The sequence below is a fragment of the Arachis stenosperma genome, unplaced genomic scaffold, assembly GCF_014773155.1.
Source record: "Arachis stenosperma cultivar V10309 unplaced genomic scaffold, arast.V10309.gnm1.PFL2 arast.V10309.gnm1.Scaffold_100028, whole genome shotgun sequence".
Classification (NCBI taxonomy): Eukaryota; Viridiplantae; Streptophyta; class Magnoliopsida; order Fabales; family Fabaceae; genus Arachis; species Arachis stenosperma.
This window is the reverse complement of record NW_026651370.1, coordinates 699,293-711,298: the sequence shown is the minus strand read 5'-3', so window position 1 is coordinate 711,298 and position 12,006 is coordinate 699,293.

Below are 12,006 nucleotides of genomic sequence, written 5' to 3'. Positions count from 1 at the left end.
GTGCTGGATGAATCCATCATCCTTGGCAGACCCTTCCTAGCCACAGCAAAGGCTGTGATTGATGTTGACAGAGGAGAGTTAATCATTCAAGTGAATGAAAAAATCCTTGGTGTTTAAGGCCCAAGGATATCCTCTGTCATCATGGAGAGGAAGCATGAAGAGCTCCTCTCAAAACAGAGCCAAACAGAGCCCCCACAGTCAAACTCTAAGTTTGGTGTTGGGAGGCTACAACCAAACTCTAAGTTTGGTGTTGAAACCCCACATTCAAACTCTAAGTTGGTGTTGGGAGGTTTCAACACGGTTCTGAGCATTTCTGAGGCTCCATGAGAGCCCTTTGTCAAGCTAATGACATTAAAGAAGCGCTTGTTGGGAGGCAACCCAATGTTTTATAATTAATTATTTTCTTTTGTTATTATCTTTTTGTAGGTTGATGATCATAAGAAGTCACAAAAAACAATGAAAAAAGCAAAAACAGAATGAAAACAGGAAGAAAAACAGCACACCCTGGAGGAGAAGAAACTGGCGTTCAAACGCCAGTAATGCTAGCTGTTGGGCGTTTAACGCCCAGTTGGCACCATCTGGGCGTTTAACGCCAGAAAGGGGCACCAGACTGGCGTTAAACGCCAGTAAAGGGCAAGAACCTGGCGTTAAACGCAGGATATGGGCACCAGCCAGGCGTTTTACGCCAGAAATGGCTCAAAACGTGATTTGAGCAACATTTGGTGCAGGGATGACTTTTCCTTGACACTACAGGATCTGTGGACCCACAGGACCCTACCATCACTCTCTCTCTTTCCCCATTCACCAATCACCTCAACACCTCTCCCCAAAAACCCCTCCCTATCAAATCCCATCTTTCTCTTCACCACTCACATCCATCCTTCATAAAACCCCACTAACCTCACCCTTCAAATTCAAACCACTTTCCCTCCCAAACCCACCCATAATGGCCGAACCTTACCCCTCTCTCCTATTAATACCCTTCTTCAACTCTTCATTTTCACACAACCTAAACCCCTTCTTACCCTCTTGGCCGAACACACTACCATCCCCTCTTCCTCATTTCTTCTTCTTCTACTCTCTTCTTTCTTCTTTGCTCGAGGACGAGCAAACATTTTAAGTTTGGTGTGGTAAAAGCGTTGCTTTTTGTTTTTCCATAACCATTTATGGCATCCAAGGCCGAGAAAACCTCTAAAAAGAGGAAAGGGAAGGCAAAAAGCTTCCACCTCCGAGTCATGGGAGATGGAATAGATTCCTCTCAAGGGGCATCAAGACCACTTCTATGAAGTTGGCCTTGAAGAAGGGATCTCCGAGGTCCCCTTTTCACTCAAAAAGGGTGAATATCCGGAGATCCGCCATGAGATCCGAAGAAGAGGTTGGGAAGTTCTTACCAACCCCATTCAACAAGTCGGAATCTTGAGGTTCAAGAGTTCTATGCCAATGCATGGATCACAAAGAACCATGACCAAAGTGTGAACCCGAATCCAAAGAATTATCTCACTATGGTTCGGGGGAAATACTGGATTTTAGTCCGGAGAGTTGAGGGTGGCGTTCAACTTGCCTATGATGCAAGGAGATGAGCATCCTTACACTAGAAGGGTCAACTTTGATCAAAGGTTGGACCAAGTCCTCACAGTTATATGTGAAGAGGGCGCACAATGGAAGCAAGATTCAAGAGGAAAGCGTCCAATTGAGAAGGCATGACCTCAAGCCCGTGGCTAGAGGATGGTTAGAGTTCATACAACGCTCAATCATTCCACTAGCAACCGGTCTGAAGTTACCATAGACCGGGCCATCATGATTCATAGCATCATGATTGGAGAAGAAAAAGAGGTTCATGAGGTTATAGCCCAAGAACTCTATAAGGTGGCGGACAAGACCTCCACCTTGCAAGGTTAGCCTTTCCTCACCTCATTTGTCACCTCTGTTATTCAGTTGGAGTGACATAGAGGGAGACACCCCCATGATGAGGACAAGCCCATCACCAAGAAAAAGATGGAGTACACAAGAGACCCCTCTCACCATGAGATCCCTGAGATTCCTCAAGGGATGCACTTTCCTCCACAAAACTATTGGGAGCAAATAAACACCTCCCTAGGAGAACTAAGTTCCAACATGGGACAACTGAGGGTGGAGCATCAAGAACACTCCATCATCCTTCATGAAATTAGAGAAGATCAAAGAATCATGAGGGAGGAGCAACAAGACAAGGAAGAGACATTGAGGAGCTCAAGAATCCATCACCTTTCTTCAATAAAAACGTGCCTAATTGATAAAAGAAAGAATTGCATGAATTCTGAATTTATAATAGTTTAATTATTTGATGTGGTGGCATATTTTATTCTCTGAATATGCTTAAACAGTGCATATGTCTTTGAATTTGTGGTCATGAATGTTGGCTCTTGAAAGAATGATGAAAAAGGAGGACATGTTATGAGGATCTGAAAAATCAAAAAATGATTCTTGAAGCAAGAAAAAGCATTTCAAAAAAAAAAAAAAAAACCGAAAAGAAAAAAAACGAAAAAAAAAAAAAAGGAGAGAAAGGAAAGAGAGAAAGGAATAAGAGTTGTGATCCAAGGCAATAAGAGTGTGCTTAAGAACCCTGGACACCTCTAATGGGGACTTTAGCAAAGCTGAGTCACAATCTGAAAAGGTTCACCCAATTATGTGTCTGTGGCATGTATGTATCCGGTGGTAATATGGAAGACAGAGTGCTTTGGGCCACAGCCAAGACTCAATAAATAGCTATGTTCAAGAATCATCATACTTACTAAGAGAATCATTAACACTATCTGGATTCTAAGTTCCTAAAGAAGCCAACCATTCTGGATTCAAAGGATGAGTGAGATGCCAAAACTGTTCGGAGGCAAAAAGTTAAAAGCCCCGCTCATTGATAATACTGATCTTCACAGATGTTTTTGGATTCATTGCTTCTCTTCTTTTTATCTTATTTGATTTTCAGTTGCTTGAGGACAAGCAAACAATTTAAGTTTGGGTTGTGATGAGCGGATAATTTGTATACTTTTGGCATTGTTTTTAGTATGTTTTTGATATGATATAATTAGTTTTTATATATTTTTATTAGTTTTAATTAAAATTCACTTTCTGGACTTTACTATGAGTTGTGTGTTTTTTCTGTGATTTCAGGTATTTTCTGGCTGAAATTGAGGGACCTGAGCAAAAATCTGATTCTGAGACCAAAAAGGACCAAAAAAGGACTGCAGATGCGTGGATTCTGACCTCCCTGCATTCGAAGCGGATTTTCTGGAGCTACAGAAGCCCAATTGGCGCGCTCTCAACGGCGTTGGAAAGTAGACATCCTGGGCTTTCCAGCAATATATAATAGTCCCATACTTTGCCCAAGATTTGATGGCCCAAACCGGCGTTCAAAGTCACCTCAAGGAATCCCAGCGTTAAACGCCGGAACTGGCATAAAATTTGGAGTTAAAGCCCAAACTGGCATGAGAGCTGGCGTTTAACTCCAGAAAAGGTCTCTACACGAAATTCCTTCATTGCTCAGCCAAGCACACACAAGTGGGCCCAGAAGTGGATTTTTATGTCATTTACTCATTTCTGTACCTTAGGCTATAGTTTCTTATAAGTAGGACTTTTACTATTGTATAGAAATCTTTTGATCACTTTTAGATCTCTAGATCATCTTTGGACATTTCAGTTCTTAGATCATTGGGAGGCTGGCCATTCGGCCATGCCTAGACCTTATGCTTATGTATTTTCACGGTGGAGTTTCTACACACCATAGATTAAGGTGTGGAGCTCTGCTGTACCTCGAGTATTAATGCAATTACTATTGTTCTTTCATTCAAATTCCGCTTGTTCTTTATCCAAGATATCACTTGTTCTTCAACATGATGAAGGTGATGATTGACGCCCATCACCATTCTCACCCATGAACAAGGTGACTGACAACCATTCTTGTTCTACAAGCATCTGAGGCTTAGTGAATATCTCTTGGATTCCTGATTGCACGATGCATGGTTGATCGCCTGACAACCGAGTGCTCGCCTGACAAACGAGCCAACCATTCCGTGAGATCAGAGTCTTCGTGGTATAGGCAGAACTGATGGCAGCATTCAAGAGAATCCGGAAGGTCTAACCTTGTCTGTGGTATTCTGAGTAGGATTCAATGACTGAATGACTGTGACGTGCTTCAAACCTGTAACTACTGGGCGTTAGTGACAGACGCAAAAGAGTTATTCTATTCCGGTAGGGGAGGGAACCACACCGGTGATTGGCAGCACTGTGACAGAGTGTGTGCATTAGCTTTCACTGCGAGGATGGGAGGTAGCTGCTGACAACAGTGAGACCCTATACGAGCTTGCCATGGAAAGGAGTAAGAAGGGTGGATGAAGACAGTAGGAAAGCAGAGAGACGGAAGGGAAGGCATCTTCATGCGCTTATCTGAAGTTCCTACCAATGAATTACATAAGTATCACTATCTTTATCTTTATGTTATTTTCGTTCATCACCATATATATCTGAGTTTGCCTGACTAAGATTTACAAGATGACCATAGCTTGCTTCAATACTAACAATCTCCGTGGGATCGACCCTTACTCACGTAAGGTTTATTACTTGGACGACCCAGTGCACTTGCTGGTTAGTTGTGCGAAGTTGTGTAATGCCATGGTATTGGGCTACCACGTTTTGGAGCCATTACCAGGGATTATGAGAGTTGTGAAAAAGTATAGTTCACAATTTCGCGCACCAGGGAGGAAGGAGAAAAAGAAAATGGGGGGGAGAAGAAAGAAGTGCGCTGCGGCGCAACGTTCTTCGCGTCTTAGGGTTCCCATTTTTTTGAATCGGCGCGCGCGCGCACGTTGCGCGTCCGCGTCCTTTGAGGAAAAATTGGGAACTACGCGTGCGCGTACAGCGCGCTTAAGCGTGGATGAGCAAAATGGGAAAGGACGCGTGCGCGTACAGCGCGTGCACGCGAGCATGGAGTTGGGCTAGGGGCCTAGAGTTGGCCAACTCAGGCCTAACTCTCGGAGAATGGCCTGGGAGTCGCGCTATCAGATCGGCGCGCACGCGGCATGTACGCGTCCGCGCGCCGTGAGAAAATTGGAGGTCCATGCGTGAGCGTGCAGTTCGCTCTAGCGTGGGTGGCAGAATAGGTATGGGCGCGTGCGCGTACAGCGCGCGCACGCGTACAATAGATTGGGCCTGAGGCTTAGAGTGGGCTTGAGGCACGCCCAACTCTCGGGTCCGTGGCCTAGATTGGTGGCAGCACGCAAGGGACGCGCGCGCGGCAAGTGGCGCGTCGCGTAAGTTGCGCGTCCGCGCGATGACAAGATTGGCCGTAGGGCTTAAGTGGCGTCCGCGCGAAGCAACTCTCTGGGCCAGGGCTTAATCGGGTGGCAGCAACTGCAACGGCGTGCGGCAAGTGCACGTCCGCGTGAATCGTTGCATGCAGCAAATCGGCGCGGCGGCAAGTGCGCGTCCGCGTGAACGTCCATGTTGTGCTCATAAGCGGCGTGCCGCAGTGGCGCATCCAGTGGATCTCATGTTGGGCTCAAGCATAATTTGCCCAAAGGAGGCCCAAACTCTCGGGAGTGTGGCTCATGGTGCATCCACACAGGGACGCGTGTGCGTACATGGTGCATGGTGCGCGCGTCCACTCTCTCTTTTTTTTTTTTGAAAACAAATTGCTGGGTGCTCCCCTTAGTGTTCACGGCTCTTATTCACTCAACCATCATACAATTCACAAAAATACAATTTTTGATATTATTCATCTACTACTAAACACAACATGCATGTGACTAAGCTAACAATTACGTTGTACAAACAACTTTGTATGAAACATCTACCTACAATGGTAACTCAAATCACTTATTAAGTAATTTTAGAAGAGTGGAAGGAGTTTACCATGGTGGGGTGTCTCCCACCTAGCACTTTTAGTTTAAGTCCTTAAGTTGGACATTTTGAGAAGCTCCTTGTCATGGTGACTTATGCTTGTACTCATCCTTGAATCTCCAAGGGTCTTTGCTCCTCAATTGGTTGACAGAATTTCCAACCATCTTCATCAAGCTTGGGCAAAGTTCTACCCAAGATATGAGTTCCTCTAGTTGGTTGATGAGCGGATATTTTGTACGCTTTTTGGGGGTAATTTCATGTAGATTTTAGCATGTTTCAGTTAGTTTTTAGTAAAATAATATTAGTTTTTAGGCAAAAATCATATTTCTGGACTTTACTATGAGTTTGTGTGTTTTTCTGTGATTTCAGGTATTTTCTGGCTGAAATTGAGGGAGCTGAGCAAAAATCTGACTTAGGCTGAAAAAGGACTGCTGATGCTGTTGGATCCTGACCTCCCTGCACTCGAAATGGATTTCTGGAGCTACAGGAGTCCAATTGGCGCGCTCTCAACGGCTTTGGAAAGTAGACATCCAGGGCTTTCCAGCAATATATAATAGTCCATACTTTGCGCAAGGATAGACGACGTAACTTGGCGTTGAACGCCAAGTACATGCTGCTGTCTGGAGTTAAACGCCAGAAAAACGTCATGATCCGGAGTTGAACGCCCAAAACACGTCAAAACCTGGAGTTTGACGCCAAGAAAGGCCTCCACACGTGGAAAGCATTAGTCTCAGCCCCAGCACACACCAAGTGGGCCCCAGAAGTGGATTTCTACACCAATTATCTTAGTTTATTCACTTTCTGTAAACCTAGGTTACTAATTTACTATTTAAACAACTTTTACAGACTTATCTTGTACCTCATGACATTTTCAGATCTGAATTACATACTTTGTGACGGCATGAGTCTCTAAACTCCATTGTTGGGAGTGAGGAGCTCTGCAGCATCTCGATGATTTAATACAATTCCTTTGTTTTCCATTCAAACACGCTTGTTCTTATCTAAGATGTTTATTCGCGCTTAACTGTGGAGAAGGTGATGATCCGTGACACTCATCACCTTCCTCAACCATGAACGTGTGCCTGACAACCACCTCCGTTCTACATCAGATTGAATGAATATCTCTTAGATTCCCCAACAGAATCTTCGTGGTATAAGCCGGATTGATGGCAGCATTCATGAGAATCCGGAAAGTCTAAACCTTGTCTGTGGTATTCCGAGTAGGATTCCGGGATTGAATGACTGTGATGTGCTTCAAACTTTAACCTGCTGGGCGTAGTGACAGACGCAAAAGAGGGATTCTATTCCAGTAGGAGCGGGAACCAACCGGTGATTAGCCGTACTGTGACAGAGTGCGTGAGCATAGTTTTCACTGCGAGGATGGGAAGTAGCCACTGACAACGGTGACACCCTACATAGAGCTTGCCATGGAAGGAACCTGCGTGTGAGAAGAGGATTTCAAGGAAGAGATGAAGTCAAAGGACAAAGCATCTCCAGAACTCCAACATATTCCACAATCCTTTACAAACAAATAACTCTATGCTCAAGTAACATTATTCCCTCTTTTATCTTATAATCAAATCTAGTAATTTCACTTTTAATCCAATTAATCCTTGTTGACATCCTGACTAAGATTAATAAAATAAATTGATTGCTTCAAGCCAATAATCTCTGTGGATTCGACCCTTACTCACGTAAGGTATTACTTGGACGACCCAGTACACTTGCTGGTTAGTTGAACGGAATTGTGAAAAGGAAGTAATCAGTTAGTTGAGTTAGTTTAACTTTTTGGCACATGCAAGGAGTCACTAATCAAGAATCACAATTTCGTCCACCAAGTTTTTGGCGCCGTTGCCGGGGATTATTGAGTTTGAACAATTGAAGGCTTATTTTATTTCTTAGATTAGGATAATTTATTTTTGTTGCTATAGAGTCATCAAATTTTGATAGGATAGTTTCTTTTCAAAATTTCTTTTCAAAATTTATTATTTCTTAATTAATTGCTAATTTTGTGAGTCTAGTGTCTTGTTCTAAGTTTGGTGTCACTTGCATATTTTATATTTTTCTTTGAAATTTTCGTGTTATTGTTCTTTGTTTTTCCTTAATCTTCAAGTTGTTCTTGTCTATTTTTCTTGTTTGATCTTTAATTTTTCTTGTTTTGTGGCTTTTCTTGTTTTTCTTATACTAATCTAAAGTATTAGTCTTCTAAGAGGAATATACCCATTCATAACAATTTGTTACCTTTTTTGGCCATTTGGCTAGAATAGAAGGGTCATATTCTTGATAAGGGAGCATCAATACTTTTGAGAATCTTTTCAAAAATAATTTTTCTTGATTTAATCTTGTGCCAAACTCTAAGTTTGGTGTTTTATTGTTAATCTTTTTATAATTTTCGAAAATTTACTTTGATTTTCTAAAAATTTTAAGTTTGGTGTTCTTTCTTTTGTTCTTGGTGTTCTTGTGAATCTTCAAAGTGTTCTTGAGTTTTCTTGTGTCTTGATCTTAAAATTTTTAAGTTTGGTGTTCCTTGGTGTTTTCCCTCCAAAAATTTTCGAAAAATAAGGAGCATTGGATCTAAAAATTTTAAGTCTTGTGTCCTTTGTGTGTTTTTTCTCTTTCATCATAAAATTCAAAATTCAAAAAAAATTATTTTCTAACTAATTTTGAACTACTTTTTCGAAAATTTTATATAAAAATTCAATTTTCAATTTCAAAATATTTTCGCTTTCTTTTATTTATTTCATTTTTATTTTATTTTAAAAAAAATTTTCATAAAATATTTTCAAAATATTTTTATATACTCCTTCTTTTTTATTTTTTATTTATTCCACAACTATAAAAAAATAATTATCAACATATAAATTATCCCTTGTGATCTAGTATGGAAGCAAGTGGGAATGAACAGTCCAAGAGGACTCTGGGGTCATATGCTAACCCCACTACTGCTTCATATGGGAGTAGTATTGTATACCCTCCATTGGAGTTAGTAGCTTTGAGCTGAATCCTCAGCTCATTATCATGGTGCAGCAAAACTGCCAGTATTCGGGTCTTCCACATGAAGAACCTACAGAGTTTCTGGCACAATTTCTGCAAATTGCTGATACAGTACATGATAAGGAAGTAGATCAGGATGTCTACAGACTATTACTGTTTCCATTTGCTGTAAAAGATCAAGCTAAGAGGTGGTTAAATAACCAGCCTAAGAACAGCATAAAAACATGGAAACAGCTGTCAGAAAAATTCCTGAATCACTATTTCCCTCCAAAAAGGATGACACAGCTAAGGCTAAGCATCCAAGGCTTCAAACAAGGGGATAATGAATCTCTTTATGATGCCTGGGAGAGATACAGAGAGTTGCTAAGAAAATGCCCCTCTGAAATGTTTTCGGAATGGGTGCAATTAGACATCTTCTACTATGGGCTTACAGAAAAAGCTCAGATTTCTCTAGACCACTCAGCTGGTGGATCTATACATATGAGAAAAACAATTGAAGAGGCTCAAGAGCTTATTGATACAGTTGCCAGAAATCAACATCTGTACTTAAGCAATGAATCTTTCATGAAAGAAGAAGCTAAAACAGTAACTGCAGAACTCAGTCCAGTGGATCAGGCTAATGAATTCAATCAGCAATTGGACTTTCTAACTCAACAGCTAGCCGAATTCAAGGAAATATTATAGGAAACAAGAATGGCTAACAGGAACATGGAAGTACAATTAAAGCAGACAGAAAAACAACTGTCAAGACAAATAACAGAAGAATGTCAAGCAGTTCAATTAAGAAGTGGGAAAACATTAAATACCTCACTTCAAAGCAGCAGGAAACCAAGAAATGAACAAGTGGATACTCAAAATCCTCCTGAAGACAGTCCGAGCCCAGAAAGGGACAAAGCTGGCATTCAAACGCCAGTAACAAACAAGGAAGGGGCGTCTAACGCCACTCCAGCTCCCACCACTGGCATTCAAATACCAGTGGGGAATCAGTCACATACAAGTGCTGATAACAACCCTTTTAAAAAGGCTTCCCAACCCACTTCTGTAGGTAATAAACCTGCAGCAACTAAGGTTGAGGAATACAAAGCCAAAATGCCTTATCCTCAAAAACTCCGCCAAGCGGAACAGGATAAGCAATTTGCCCGCTTTGCAGACTACCTCAGGACTCTTGAAATAAAGATTCCGTTTGCAGAAGCACTTGAGCAAATACCCTCTTATGCTAAGTTCATGAAAGAGATCTTAAGTCATAAGAAGGATTGGAGGGAAACTGAAAAAGTTTACCTCACTGAAGAATGCAGTGCAGTCATTCTGAAAAGCTTACCTGAGAAGCTTAAAGATCCTGGGAGCTTTATGATACCATGCACATTAGAGGGCACTTGCACCAAACAAGCTTTATGTGATCTTGGAGCAAGTATCAACCTAATGCCTGCATCTACTATCAGAAAGCTTGGTTTAACTGAAGAAATCAAACCAACCAGGATATGTCTTCAACTTGCTGATGGCTCCATTAAATACCATCAGGCGTGATTGAGGACATGATAATCAAGGTTGGGCCATTTGCCTTTCCTACTGACTTTGTGGTGCTGGAAATGGAGGAGCACAAGAGTGCAACTCTCATTCTAGGAAGACCTTTCCTAGCAACTGGCCGAACCCTCATTGATGTCCAAAAAGGGGAAGTAACCTTGAGAGTCAATGAGGAAGAGTTCAAGCTGAATGTTGTTAAAGCCATGCAACATCCAGACACCCCAAATGACTGCATGAGTGTTGATATTATTGACTCTCTGGTAAGAGAGGTCAATATGGCTGAGAGTCTCGAATCAGAGCTAGAGGAATTTAGACTCAATGCTTTCGAAAATGCAAAGATTTACAAAGAGAAAGCGAAAAGATGGCATGATAAGAAATTGTCATCCAGAGTCTTTGAGCCGGGGCAAAAAGTTCCGCTATTCAATTCTAGGCTCAAATTATTCCTGGGGAATTAAAATCCGGTGGAGAGGTCCATATGTCATTACAAACGTGTCACCATATGGATACATAGAGCTTCAGGATAATGACTCTAACAAAAAGTTCATTGTTAATGGACAAAGAGTCAAACATTATCTTGAAGGCAATTTGAGCAAGAATGCTCAAAACTGAGACTTGATTAAAACTCAGTCCAGCTAATGACTTTAAAGAAGCGCTTGCTGGGAGGCAACCCAGCCAATCACAAATTTAATTTTATTCGTATTAATTAATTAATTATTTCTTTACAGGTTTGAGTCCAAGTATCTTCAAAAGGTGAAATAGCAATTGGTTGAAGTCACAGAGTTACAGGGAAATTTGGAAGCTCACTGGCATGAAAAAGCCAATAAGAAATACTTTGGGCGTTAAACGCCCAAAAGAAGCTCCTGCTGGGCGTTTAACGCCAGTAAAGGTAGCCATCTGGGCGTTAAACGCCAGAAAGGAGCATCTTATGGGCGTTAAACGCCAGAAAGATGCACCTTCTGGGCGTTTAACGCCAGTTTGCTAGCATCCTGGGCGTTTAACGCCAGGATGGTGGGGAGGAGGTAAAATTCGTTTTTCTTTACAATTTTCTAAATTTTTAAGTTTCAATTCATGATTTCTTGCATAAACATGTTTCAAAATATCATCCTTCAAAATCAAATTGGTTTTCTAAACCCTAATTTCTAAAATCCCTTTTTCAAAAATATCAAATGTATCTTAATTTATAAACACAAATCTTTTTCCAATCCTCTAAATTTTTTATTTGCCATGATCACTGAGCTAAAACTCATTAAGATCATGGCACCTAAGAGAACAGGAAGAGCAAGGATGTGAACTTAAGGGAGCTGAAGCATCAGAAATTAATTCTTGAAGGCATCCCACAGACTAAAGGAACATCCACTTCCCAAAATACAGGTTGTTAAGTTCTAATTCCAGCTTTAACTCTGTGATAGTATTATTATAGGATTTTACCTTAGAAGTTATATAGGAGTAGTAGTACTTAATATATCTATTTGATTTATTTCCAATTAAGCTATAATTTATTTTCTCTCATCATCATCAGGCATGAATAAAGTAGTAGATTTTTTAGAATAAAGAAGTAATTTATATTTTTGAGTTCTTAGTAATAAAGACTATAATTAATTATATGTGGTGGCAATACTT